We start from the raw sequence: 15,000 nt of genomic DNA on the forward strand, positions 1-15,000 counted from the left end.
AATGAAACTCGAATTTTTATTCTCAACTGTAATTAAATAACAATTATCTGGACCCTTTTGGACATAAATAAACAGTTGATTTGTATGTTTGTTTGTTTGGCTCTAAATTGCAAGCGAACATGTTCTCTTTTAACCGTTCTCCCAACTGTTTTTCTATGTGCCTCGACAGTGACAAGAATAGTTTGCCCTTAGGCTATAAACACGTAATCGCAATGAGTTTTCGCAAAATTAAGGAGAAATATCACTACAATTGTAGCTTGTGTTTTCAGAAGTTTGTTTAAAGCTCCTACAGGCAATTTATTGAAGCGGATCTTGTTTGAATTTTATCCTTTCTAGCTTGCATTGCCGTATTTTGACGATTCTTGTTCCAAGCCAAGCTGGCGTGTTTCAGTGAAATACCTCAAAATGTGAATGATCTCTTTTTCTGAGATAAACTTAAGTGGAATAAAGTACATCAGTAACACTCTTTGTTGGCCTTGAACTGACAAAGTTACCCAACGGTTTCTAATTTTAGCGTGATTCCTATTCGCTGGCTATTGACAGTTGACTCTGAAATGGCTTTTTCCCTTTTCCATTCCCTCGTAAATTAACTTTTTTAAGATACAGGGGTCCGTTTCTCGAAAGTCCGGAAACTTTACACGCCATTTTCGGGTGTCACAATTCCCTTTGTATCTCAAGAACGGAAAGGATTTAATCGTCAAACGTCACAGACATGCTTCTTTTAGTTAGCTTGAAAACATGTTAAAATATCGCCTTTCCAAAACAAGCGGCTGGCATTTTCTTAAATGGCTTTTCGGGCCCGAAAAGTTTTCGGGACTTTCGACAAATGGGCCCCAGGGCCCCTATGGACACCAGCCTTAGAGCTGAATCGGCTACCCTGTGTAAATAAAGTTTTATTTACTTTTACTTTACTTTACTCGCTGAGAATGTGCTTGTTTACTTTTAAAACTCAATCGATTTAAGAAAAATTCATTGCCAAACTGGTGAATTCCAAACTAAATTTCGATTGAAAAACCGATATCGCACGCATTGCTTCGTGATTCATGCGATATCGGTTTTTTGCGTGAAATTTACCGTGGAATTCACTAGTCAGGCAGTTAATTTCTCTGCAGAATGACTTGGAAGGCGAAGAAAATTATTTAATTAAGCAGTAACTGGAAACACTAAAACGGGGACAATTCGAAAACCTTTTATTTTCACAACCCCTACAGGCATTAAGAATAAATAACCAGGGAGTAAAGTAAAGTTAGGCTACTAGTCTCTCCCCACGGGGCTTTTCAGGACTAATTTACAATACTTGGGGGACTTTAGCCAGACTGCTTGTAACGCAAATTATAATTAATCTTATGGAAGTGAAAGATGCCTCCGTCCAGATAAGGTTAGACCACAACACCGGGGACTACGTCCCCTACTCTTATCGAACAGTGAGTGGGTTCTTTAGCGTCCCATACTATTTAATTTCCAACAAGGGTTATGAGTTGGGACCTCCGGTTTAAAGTACTTGTACGAGACGACTTGAAAGTCTAACCATTTTCAGATGTAATTACAAAGGCAGCACATTTTCCTCAGTTATTTTAAGACCCTGAGTGTTGGTCCGGCCGGAGTCGAACCCACGACCTCCCCGCATGACAGCCCGATGCTCAACCAACTGAGCCACCCGTGCGCGAAGTTTGCTGGTACATCTCTGGCTAGCTGTGACAAGTATGTATGGCAACACTTGAGTTCTGCTAGAGTTTATGGAAAAGACGATATTGAGAACAAGATGAGAGCAATTCTTTCCTGTGCTGAAAGTATGAACTGATTCTCTGATTTCAAATTCGACAGATTTGTTTCTCTCTATAATCCACGGACTGAGCCCCGATCTTTTATGAATTTCGAAAGAGAAATTTTCACCGTCACATGGCGTTAACCATCTGCCCACGTCATCGAGACAACTATGCGTTGGTTGTGCAATCGAACTCGTTGCGCTGTCCCAGCAGAATGCAAGGGTCATCTTCGGATTCTGCAAAAGGTGACCATCTTATTTACAGCCAGTCCGGTGTTTTCGTAAACGAATTGAGTAAAATAAACAACAGCAACACATGAGAGTGAGTTTCGCTGCCACTAGCTGTCACGTCAAAAAGGAAAGGGGAAAGGGGAGGTGGAGCAAGTAGGGGGTTGGAGAAGTGCAAATTTGCTCGCACCCTTTCCGCGCCCGCGCCGAGGCCTAGGAGGGGTTCAGTGGGTGTACAGGAATTAAATACTGCAGAATTTCAACTTATCCTATTTGCATTGCATCAATTTAATCCAGGTTAAAACTGATGCACATGAGTAGAATCCTTGAAAATAATTCAGATTTCTCAGTAACGTAAAGGCCCCCATTTAACTTTAAGCCATATGCAGGCGATGTCGGGCGCATGTGAAAATATTGCAAATACGGATTTAGAACTTACAGTCAGAGAAACTACTCTACCAACTGAAGCAGGCCCTGAGATAAACGTGTTTGCTGCCTCAGATCAGGTAAGAAATAATAAGGAAAATTTGATTGTCACCATATTCATCAAAATCCATGATAACTGCACATACGGCATCTAACACCAACACAACAGGGCAAATTTGCCTTAAACTAATGAATAGAGTTCGTGAAGAAGCGTGAAACATTCTGTTCCTATGTGGAAAGGATGGAAATTTTCATCAAAGCCAATAAAGTCGTGGAAATAACAGAAGAGGGCACCACTCAAGCTAATCCGGAGCGGAGGTATATTCGACTCTAAGTAATCTATTGGCACCTATAAAGCCCAAAGATACCCTGTTCATTGAGATTGTATGTGCTTTGGAGAAATATTACAATATAAAACCCTTAAAAAATTGCACAGAGATTCCATTTTGGCATTCGAAATCAAAAGTCTGGAAAATCCTTTGGGGATTATGTGCTGGCGTTGAAGAAGTTGGCCATTCATTGTAATTAAGGTGAGTTCCTGGATTGAGGTCTGCGGACTCAGCTACCCGAAGATACAGAATAAATTGCTGAACACAAAGGATTTAACATTCGAGAAGGCTTGTAGAATTGCCAATGCCATGGAGATGGCTGAGAGAAACATCCAAGAGTTCTGGATCCACCCTACGACAAACGAGGGCTCGGAAGTGAACCAGTTGAGACATTAATTAAGAATTAAGAAGATTGGTCATTTAGCATCTGTTTGTCGAAACAAAAATGAATCCAAGGAAGGGGCAGTGCACAATTTGCACAGATGTGAATCAGGTAGCGAGAATGAATTAGAAATCTATTCCCTGTACTCACTTGACACAAACAGGCCCAATTCCCGAGGTTACTAGGTAGACATGGTAATAAATAGGAAACCTTGTAAAATGGTGGTAGATACTGCTGCAGACTATTTCATAATGACACGCAGTTTGTGTCAAGAGAAGTTTGTAGACATACCTTTAGCAGCATCAAAGGTAGTGCTTTGGACATATAATTGCGAAAGACATTATGTGTTAGGTGAAATGCAGTGTGATGTTGTTTATAAGAACATACACTATTCTCTACCAGTAGGAGTAGTAGCTTATTACTGAGGAAAGCCTACTCTAGCTACTCGGCAAAAATTGGCTGAGTCAAATCAAATTGGCATGGGGTGAGATCTTTAATGTTCCCAGTGAAAACATCGTCAGTTCCCACAGTCAACTACATACTCTTCTATCAAAATATAAGTTGTGTAGTGACAGTTATGCAGGCATGGCAGGGCTTTCAAGAGGCAAATATAGCTATGAAAGGGGTTTTTAAGACCAACTTTTGCAAAAGCCCGTCGAGTTCGTTATGCATTGAAAGAACAAGTAGAAAAATAGTTACACAAACTTTGGAAAGCCCAATCGTAGAAGTGCCGAAGTCCGACAACACAGTGAGAATCTGCGGTGATTACATGGCGACTATCAATCAGACTGTGGAGGACGAGCCATATGTTTTACCCACCACTCAAGATCTGTCTGCTTCCCTTGTTGGTTCAAAGGTATTTAGCAAATTTGACCTATCCCACGCATACGCACAGCTGAATGCTGACGACGAAATTCAACAATATTTGACTATAAACACTCGGAAAGGTCTGTATTCTTACAAGGAACTATCCTATGGGGTAAAATCGTCCCCAAAAAATATTTCAGGCCAAAATGGACCAAATTCTCCAAGTGTGTGTATAAGCAGGATGATATTGGTGGGAGGCAGTGAGTGGCAAGAGAATCTTAAAGTACTCGCAAAGATTTTGGAGAGGCTGCAGCAATCCAATTTGCATCTGAGACTGTCAAAATGCAAGTTCTTAAAACCTAAAATGGTTTACCTGAGTCTAAAAATAAGCGCAGTAGGTCTCCAAAAAGTGGTCGAGAAAATCATCAATGCAAGAAATAAAGCACCAGCCTCTCGGAAGGTAAATGAATTATAGTCTATCCTAGGCATGGTCCAATATTATCATGCTTTCCTGGCAGGTCTAGCCACAACATTAGCACCGTTGCATAAGCTTTTGCAAAAGAATGTTCCATTGGATTGAACAAAGAATATCATACAGCTTTTGAGGGCTGTAAGGAAAGTCTCACTAATGATTCACTATTAGTTCACTATGACTTGAATGGGGAGTTACGGCTGGCCTGTGATGCATAACATTATGGCCTATGAGCTGTACTAAGTCACACTATGGATGACGGTCGGGAGAGGCCAGTAGCATGTACATCTAGTACCCTAACCCCCAGAGACAGAACCTATGCACAAATAGAACGGGAAGCTCTATCTATTGTGTATGGAGTAAAAAATATATATATCAATTTTTGTACGGATGAAAGTTCATGTTAATAACTGATCACCAGCCTTTGTTAGCTACAGAACTGTGTTCTATCGGGCTCAAGGTTATTCATTGCATATGTGTTCAGAGAGAAAATCGTAAAAGAATTGCATTGGGAGCATCCTGGTATTTGTGCAATGAAAGCTATGACCCGCACATGTGTATGGTGGCACAAAATGGATGACGAAATTGAGAGAGCAGTGAAATTATGCGCGGTTTACCAGAACGTAAGAGTTCCTGTAATACCGTGGAAGTGGCCGACACGCCCATTTCAACGTATTCACCTCGATTTCTGTCAGAAGAGATCTGATAATTTCCTAGTAGTGGTTGATAGCCATTCAAAATGACAGGAGGTAAAACATGTCGTCAACTACCACGGAGCGTATGGTGGATGAAATACGTGCATATTTGCCTAGCATGGCTTTCCAGAATTCGAAGAATTGGTTTCCGCTAATGGACCACATTTCATTTCTATCAAATTTCCGTGTTTATGAGCAAAAACGGGGTCAAACATAGTCTAATTTCACCATATCATCCTCAATCGAATGGTGCAGCGGAGAGATTGGTAAGGGTAGTTTAGGGAGCTCTAGTGAAGCAGGTTTTAGAGGACAACAGGGCTTGATCTCTAAAGCACATGTTAGCAGATTTCCTTTTAAGATCTCCTACAATCTCACACAGTACCACAGGTATCAGTCCAGCCGAGCTGTTAATGAAACGTCGTCTGCGTACCCGATTAAGCTTGGTAAAACTGACTTAGCCCAAGCGATAGAGACCAAAGAGGAAAGCAACAAAGAATATAAGGATTTAAAAACACATTGGGAGAGGCAATTTTCTGAAAACGACACAGTTCGAGTAAGAAACTCGCAAGCTAATAACAATAGTGAGAAGTGGATCCTGGGAAGGATTTTAAAGGTTTGTGGACTTACAATCAGCGACAAAATTGTTGACACATTGACCATTTCTACCCCTATGCCCCATTTCTTCTATCTTTTAGCCTTCTTAGGTAGTCCAATTCGCCCCCTTCACCCCAAACAATGTTGTAGCGTGATTCCCGGGCTATTTAGGTACAAATATGCAACATTGAATGGGGGAGGGGGGTCTTATCAATAATTTAGAGCATGATTCAGATTATAGTGTTATTTTACACTTAAAAGAAACTGTTTAAAAGCAATGTGTTAACTAAATTTGTCGCGGATTGTAGAAATCAGTTATCTGTTCAAGACGAGATATAAGATTTGATTTGTGCATGCTGATCATTTAATTATGGATCAAGATGAAGAACCAAATGAGACAAGTGAGATTGAACTACTTCTTCCTGAATCATGTCAGCAATCGCCTCCAGTTTAAGATAGTGATACAGTTCCTGATGATACATGCCGGTCAAACGTTAGTGCTGCAGATGTGAAATCTGAGCCTAGTTTTGACCAAGGGGCTAGCTGAGATTCCAGTTTATGTCGCAGTACTGTCGTGTCTCTATCCCATTTATGGCAAAAAGCAGTGTAATATAATAGTATTTGGATGCGGCTTTTCCCATGATGTCTTGGTAATAAAGTGGTTGAGACCCGTCACCTTGTGTGTCGTGCAAAATGCTAGTTTACTACAGCAACCTTCAACACAACAATTGGCTTGCCTGGAGTAGTGCCTACAATCGCACGAGGCAGCCTTACATTAGCCACATTGCTAATCCTATTGCAGCGCTGCTAAAGATTGTGTCGCGTGAAAATGATGTCGAGATATGGCAAGCACACGTATCCTCAAAACCAGTAGACAATAGGCTGTGGAAAGAGCCAACGATTACATCGTCAGAGAGAGGTCTTCTTTAAGCTATCGCAGAGGTTTATTACTGTGCGGAAAGCTGGGAAACAAGGCGGCAGATGCTGTCAATTATGACTGGCACCGTTTTGTATAAAACTGTCGCCGAATTTATTCCCTGCCTCACGCGGTATTGCTATTCTGACACGATTTTGCATCAGCTCCAGTATGGCCGTGGAACTCAAATGCCCTTGAGAGGAGAGAAAGGCGCAAGAATAAGAATCGATCGCAAAAAGCTAGACTATTTTCTAGCTTTCATTACCAGCCTACACATCGTTAAAGATCTGCCATGTGGCGAGAAAATCCTTTGTTCCTCCTCAGGAAGCACGATAGCCGTTCCTAACGTCATTAGGACGGTGATTCCGCAACTGACCTGTGCGCAATATATCAGCTTCTGCAAAGAAACAGGTTTCAAGACTTTCAGCCAGAGGACCATACTGACGACTTTGACAGCGTGCAAGGCTTATTAAGGAAGTCTTTACAGCATCTAGACTTCTTTGCGGTCGAGGGAACGAAACCATTTGATGATCTCATAATGGTTTATGGCAAGGTGGCTGATGTTGGTGCCCGCCAGGAGTGGAAAAAGGAGACGTGTGACAAAAGCGGGAAAACTGTATTTAAAGGCGGATTACAAGGTAAGAATATAAGACCGCTTTTATTCTATTAATGGGCGGAAGGGGGAGAGGGTGTGGTTGTAAGGGGATTGGATGAAGAATAGCACTTACCAAATATCTCAGGTGGAAGAGAAATCATCCAGTCAACAGAAAGCGGCGTTCACTTTCAAATAGTTTGCCAGGGTATACTGTATAGCTTTGAAGTTCTAGTGACTTTGTTCAGGTAAATTTTGTTAATACAGTAAACATTGTTTTGTTTCGTTTTCTTGATGGTTTGTCTATCGTAGGTCCACATCAGCGAAGACAACTGTGTACCTGTTCACTGTGGCGTGTATGCCCTTACTGATTTAACAGAGAAACAGTTTCGGCGCAAATGTGACCATGACCACAATGAACATCGCGGCGCGTGCTAGACCTTGGAACAACTGCTCTTCTCCTTCCAAAAGCCCGCAGACGCGGCAGGCTTTAGTTCAGAGGACGATCGTGATGAAACGATCTATTTATGCAATCACGCGTTTCAAGCTATACAGTTATGGAAGTAACATCAAATTAGTTCGGTGAGGCAGGACCAATACGGTCTTCACGTTTTACGGCAGCTGAGCGAAGAACCTGCTTAATTAGTAATGACTGTGTCATAAAGTTCCTACCTCAGAAGTATAGAGAGACTCAATTCGACTGGTTTGGAAAATGTGGCAATCTCATGACATATCAGTGTGGGTTTTCGACGAGTGAATGGTCAGCGCAGTCACAGTCCCTTATCCACATTCTACCATCCAGCAACCAGGAAGTGCCATTGTAACTCATATCCTGGAACACGTATTGCGCACACTCAATACCGAGTATTTTCAAATTTAGAAGGCCCATTTTCGACAGCACGCAGCATCGGCAATACTGGCCGTGCCAGCTATGCGACACTCCTTAGGTCATCGCCGTTAACTTCTCAGTGTCACGTAATTATTGTTTTTTTGTTTTTTTTTGTTTTTTTTTTGTCACCAGTTTGCAGATAGTTTTAGCCACTCGTCTTGTTCATTAGTGTGTGTTAACTACCTATTGTATGATTCCCTAGTGACTGTATTATGTATTATCTGATTTAGTGTTATAGAACTTCTTTTAAGTGTTGTAATGTAGTCATCGAAGAAAAACATGTTTTGTCGTAATTTGAATAAATTAGTTAAACTATATATAGATGTAAAAAGTCTTGGGCGTTGGTTGGTTGTTGAAGTGTCGCAAGGTTTGTTGACAAGAGGGAAGGCCAATTTCAGAAGAAAGTGGAGGGCAGAAGCGCTCAAACAGTCAATGCTGAAAGTCTTTAGCAGATCCCAACCGTACATCAAGACAAAACCCCTTTGTCTACGGTGGAGGAACGAGCGAGGAGAATATTACTATACGACTCTGTAGTGAAAAGGAATACTGAAAAGGTGAGCACCGGAGTTGACAAAAGTGGAACAGGAAAAGTAAAGTGCGAGAGAGATAGAAGGCGCCGGAGAGCAGAAGCGGACCGAGTAGCAGTTGGTTTAAAGCTGCATTGCTAGCTGAGGTTTGTTTGGAGTAAAAGCGAACTAAACTGTTTAATATTGTAAAGTATTTAGTTTATTTAGTGTTGTCATTTAAAATATATATAAAGCATTAAGAAAAAGTAAGTAAGATTAGTTAATTTAGAGATAGTCACTGTAGTAACTGTTATACTTGTTGTTAACTTATATCTTTAATTAGAAGTCGTATGTGTTTTTATGCTGTGTTGCGGGTTTGTGGGAAGAGGTGTGAAATGCGTTGTGTTACCCTTAGTTTTCTCCTAATATATATCATTTATCTTTCTTTACCCTCGGATTTTAGAGGAGCTTGGTGTAGCTAATATCTCCGAGCAGTTACACTCCCAACCTTGATACACCAAAGAAGACAGACAACAACACTGGGAACTACATGCCCTACTCTTTGCGATAAGTGTTTGGGTTCTTTTACGTCCCACAAGATTATGAACATGGAAGGGTGGTGAGACGGGTCATACGGTTTATCGTCCTTATCCAAGAAGACTAGAGAGTCTAACCATTTGCAGATGTCATTACAAAGGCAGCACTTTCTCCTCAGTTATTTAAAGACCCTGAGTGTTGGTCCGGCCGGAATTGAACTCACGAACTCCCGCGTGACAGCCGGGTGCAAGTCAACCAACTGAGCCACCAGTGCGCGGTTCTCTCCTGTTCTCTCCTCACAATCTTACGAGACCCAAGGGATCACGAACCTCAAAGTGGGAAAGGTGTTGCTGTGTTTTTCAGACCAACGCTTTAAATGGCTGCAGGAGAAGTTTTCAGCAGGGAAGTTTAAATCAGTTGGCAAGCTTTGACATCATCCTATGTCGACCAAACCGGAAGAAACGGATACCATGGATGGGGTCCATACTTGAACCAGCAGCCGCGAAAGTGCTCTCAGTATACAACTGCCCAAAGGAAGGTTTCATGAGGCAGTGCTTAAAGAAAGATGAGAGAAGCACACTCCGTGACCAAGCCAGACAGGAATATGACGTGAGGTTGATGGAGGGGGCAGGCGTTATGCCGACATTGCATCCAGCCCCTGATACTACAGCGACAAGAACGACCCCTCAGAAAGAAGGTCAGGCCTACAAGGTGGCGAAGAAGCCATACCGGTTAAACACGGCCCAAAAGGATTTCTTGACGTCCAAATTTAATATCAGCCAAGAAGCTGGGCTGAAACAAGATGCAGATGTCGTTGCACGAGAGATGCTCGCGACATGAATGACAAACGTCTTTTCTCTGCATCAAAATTCCTTACCCAACTCCATGTGTCGTCGTGCTTTTCACGAATTGCCGCTAAGGTCTGCCAACAACCAGCAGTGAGTGAAGAACCACCTTCAGAAGGATTAGATTACATGGGCAGAGACGCTACAGCTGCCACTGAAGAAATGAAATCAAACTACAGAAACCGTCTCGGAGTCCCTACAGCTGGTACATCCAATAGTTTGTGACCACCAACGTTTGCGATATGGTCAACACAGCTTCCTTTAAGAAAAAAAAAAAGCTTGGTGTACTAAAGTGGGTACCACCATTTTAAAAATTTTGAGGCCATTAAACATACCTCAGTTTTTCCAGGAAGCATTCCAATTCCCATCTAGTCGAGTTCTATGTGCTTACAGTTTTACTTTTCGGATTATCTCCTCACATGTTCACAAAAATTCTTAAGCCTCTTGAGAAGATTTGGAGATTTTAAGGCATTTGCCTTGTTGTTTTTCTTGACGACGGATGGGGTATTGAAATGGATTCTCAAGTGTGCAGTATTGTCGCGGATGCTGTTAGAACTGACCTTCCAAAGGCGCGTTTCGTCACTGACGAGGATAAGTCAGTGTGGATACCTTGCCATAGGCTTGCTTGGTTGGGTATTACTTGGGATAGCGCTCGTGGAACAATTAAAATTATCGATAGAAGGGTTACCAAAATAACTAGTACCATTATCGACTTCGATTTTGTTCTTTCTGCCAGAAAGTTCGCCTCTTTTACAGGACAGATAATTTCAACAGCGTTTGTTTCCGGGAACATTTATAGGATCATGACTAGGTATTGCAATATGTCTACTTTAAGTGCGAAGCACTGGGACTCGAAAGTTAAGATGATCCCTGTTACACCGAGGAGTTAAATTTTTGGAAAGCAATCTAAATTCTATCAAAGTGGGCGATTGGTTTCTCTTTAATAAGCTACAACGTTTCGCTTACTCCGATGCCAGTGCTACAGGGTGCTCTAGAGTCTTTTGCGCCAGTCTTGGAAGGTTCACTTGTCAAGGGGTTCACTGATAGCATAAAACTGTATTTGCACAGGCTTGCTATTAAGCACAGTATTCGGTTGGAGGTGCAGTGGATTCAATGAACTGAAAACGAGAAGGCCGATTACATCAGTCTTCTTTTAGAATTTGATGATTGGTAAATCACGCATAATCTCTTTCTAAGTTTAGAAGAGTTATGGGGATCGCATGCAGTTGACTGTTTTGCTACTTATAATATAGCGAAGCTACCTAGATTCTGGAATCCGGGTGCGTCAGGGATTGACTTCTTTGCCCAAGAGTTAACCTCCGAGAATTTTTTAATGGTTTGTACAGTTTCTCTTGTTTTCCGCGTTATCCATTATCTCAGCCTACAGAAAGCGATGGCGACCCTTGTAGTCGTATTATGGCCCTCTTCCCGTTTTTGGCTTCTCCTGACGAGCAAATATCGGTAGTTCATTAAAGGATGCTTTACGCTAAGTGCATCTTAAGCTCTCACCCTGGGAAGAAATTTAAGTTCATTAATTTGTTCTCCTCGTTTTACTGGCGACGTTGTCGCACTTATATTCGAATTTTTGTAGGGATTATCCAGCTTTTTATCCCTTAGGATAGGTTTCTGAGCTACCTCTTAGTGCCGGTAATTGCAGGATTTGACACTAGTAATTAGTGGCATGGACAGCTGTGTACAGGGTAAATATCACTGATCATTTACTATACTTTATATTCGTTTGGATGTACTTTGTGGAGCATTTGCGGGTTTAAATGATCTACTAGAGCAAGTTGCGTTTGGGGTATATATGCGTTATTACGCGTTTGTTATTAGTTTTCTTTGCTGGTTATTCGCTAGGACTCTGTTTAGGAGCTCTTTGGCCCCGGGGAGGTCGGTGTAGTTTCTTACTATGATGCTGCCTGCAGACTTTGCGTCACAGGCATAGGGCCGCTTATTAGAATCGCTGTGCATCGCTAGCTTGTGTCACAATTGTTAGAGCCGCAATCCTGTGATATTTTTTTTCTTGCAGGTTGTAATTGCAAGTAATATATGGATGGTGCTCCCACCTGCTATTAGGTCGGGTTTCAATTCTTTATTTAATTGTTTACTTAGTTCCAGGGCGAATTCTACTGTGAAGAAATATCTTAAAGAAATAAACAAATTTTTACTGTGGTGTAGAACTAGGAAAATTGCGCTACGGTTGACATTTTCTTCTTCTGTTGTCGCCCTTCATCTATTTGGCTTAGATCAACAGCTTAGGTCCCCGGCAGCAATGGTTTTGGTCCATGCTGCGCTGAAATGGTTCCATTCCTTTGTTCCTGATGATAGTCCCAATCCTTTGGATAACGCTTCTTGCAAGAACTTGATTGAGAGTGCCATGAGGAAAAGGAGCAATCAAGTTAACAAGAAAAAGCCCGTGGACCCTGCCATAATTAGAACTGAGCATTGTTGACATTCATGGCGCTGAGGAAGCAGCTCTAGAGGAATTACGTATTACCGCAACAAGTTTTTTCGGTTTTCAGGATTTTTTCGTTTTTCTAATATGCAGTCAAGACACCTCACGTTTTGCGATGGCTTTGTTAAAATTTTTGTGCCAAGGAGTAAAACGGATGTATATAGTGAGGGCAACTATGTTTATATCGCTAAGTTAGAGAGCAAATACTGCCCAGTAACTATCCTACGTAAGTATATTGAATTTATTTAGCCAATTAATATCTGTCTAGTCACTTGCCTTTATTGAGGCTATTAACGAGGAACAAGGAGGGATATAGTTTTAGGAATGCCAATTTATCCTATACTCGCTTCAGGGAAATATTTAAGACTACTTTGAAAGCCTGGAGTATGGGGGTGCTACAGCTGTTAACGTTGTCAGTAATACGCTTCCGAAGCGGTTTCTGAGAGGTTGTCAAAACTTCATGGGCGCTGGAAAACAGATGAAGCGAAAGACATGTACGTTTTAGAGACAGAGTCTAATCGTTTAAGTGTGACGAGATATTTAGGTACTCATATCTCAATACGTTATCTGTTTTTACTTTGCCAATGCTGTAAGATCACTTTTCTTTAGAGTGTTAGGGTTCGCACGTAATCCACACATATCTCATTTCGCCTGGTTTTTGCGGTTACTTAAGCGGTAAATCTTTTACGTTCGTTTCAGCGACGCGAAGTAGAACGTAACCCAGTTTTCTTATGGCTTATATTTGAATTTCAAAAAAAAATGTAACCGCAAATCATTTAACTCTCTGAAGAAGTCGGGCCGTGCATTAACGAAATTGGTAAATCAAAAAAGAATATATATCTTCCCATCCGTACAACTTGCAATATAACAACACCATAACAATTAGGAGGTATCTTTAATCACGTTCAAGCGTTGATTGAGATTTTATCATCACATTTCCTTCTGTCTGTGAGCAGATGGCTACGCACCCGCTCTTTTATCGCACTTTGGTTGTCGTAACCGCTGACCCCTCGTCCGATCTTCAAGTAGCTAGACAGCTTGTTGGGCTTCAAACTCGCCGAAGTTCCTCTTTTTATCGTCCGCGATGAGTTGTACGAAAAGTAGGTGCGAGCCACTCAGTATTCTGAGGATTTTAAGAAAGATCTGATTTTCATTCATTCTCTCACACATTCAGTCCTTTCTGGAAAATACAGTGTATCATGAACTGAGAGTACATGCTTGGATTTGTTCTATTCCCACGAGAGATCTGAGAAAGACGGCTCGCCACTTTCGAGGTATTTCCGTTATTGATAAATTTTTGATTGATGTTAGAGGATTTGATTACAATTGAGCTCAAAAACTCGTTGATACACCTGTGTTACCGACCAAAATGTTTGGTCCAAGAAATAGAAGACAACATATCATTTCAATTGTAGGGCCACCCACATGCTTCTGTAAACAAAGGCTTGAAAGAAATTTTTGTATGCAGGTATGCAGGTCTATCGCTTTTAAAGGTATAGTTTTAAGCGTAGCATTGAAACGTTTACTCCGAGTCTTTTTCACGCACGACCTTGTTTAACAGGTATATACATATCGTATGATAATTGATTGTTACTTTCATCACCTACTGAATTGAAGTGGTGATATTTCCTATAAAATCCTAGAATTAGGTAAAAGTAAACAGAACTTCATTTTTTGGCGCTCTTATTGTGCAACAAAAAAAAAAAAAAAACAACGTGTGCTGGAAATTGTCCAGTTTGTTGTATTAAACGATCCCGTAGGCAATTCATTGTCCCGAAACCTGTTGATTCACGTTTAGAGCTCTAAATACGTCGCGCTTTAAGTGCCCATGCAATTTTTCTACATATTATAGTTTAATAATAGGTTTTCCTCTTGTGTTTTTTTTTTCATCTAAGGTTATGTAATTTCGAATGTTTCTCAAAACGCTCGACGTGGTAACTTTCATCTGCCGAAAATCTAAAGTAGAATTATTTATTTTTGCAAAATGTTTACATTTACTAGTTGTTAAGAAAAATGGGTGTCCATGTGCAAAAGATGGTTTCATCGCGACGCACTGATTTACCGAACCCAAACACACAAAAACTGAAATTTCCCAGAAAATTTCATGGTCATTTTTGTTGCGATCTCGGTATGTGACGTTTTTAATTGCCAGATTTCTCAAAAACTAAGTCAGTTAGGAAGCTTAATTGATATCATCGATAATAGTTCACCATAGGGTTTCTCCCGACAAGTATGAAGAAATCCGATATTTCACTTTAATTTGTCCGCGAATTCTCGATATTTACAGTTAGCTGCTCTTAAATGCCTTCGCAAGAGTGGCGTATTGAAGAGGAATATCACAAGGAATGATTAGTGATTATAACACAAATTCCATTGCCATAGAGAGAGAACTCGTGGCAAAACTAAATGAGTCAAAAAATCGCAAGAGGACTGGCAAACAAGGAGTAAACTAGGTTTTTAACCCTCCTTTAGCACCCCATTTTGTTGAAGCGCATGAGATAACGATCAAAGCGGCTAAAGCTCTTTCTCTCCAGAGTACTTTCCAAATATGGCCGCGTGAAG

The sequence above is a fragment of the Montipora capricornis genome, chromosome 14 (assembly GCF_036669925.1).
Source record: "Montipora capricornis isolate CH-2021 chromosome 14, ASM3666992v2, whole genome shotgun sequence".
Classification (NCBI taxonomy): Eukaryota; Metazoa; Cnidaria; class Anthozoa; order Scleractinia; family Acroporidae; genus Montipora; species Montipora capricornis.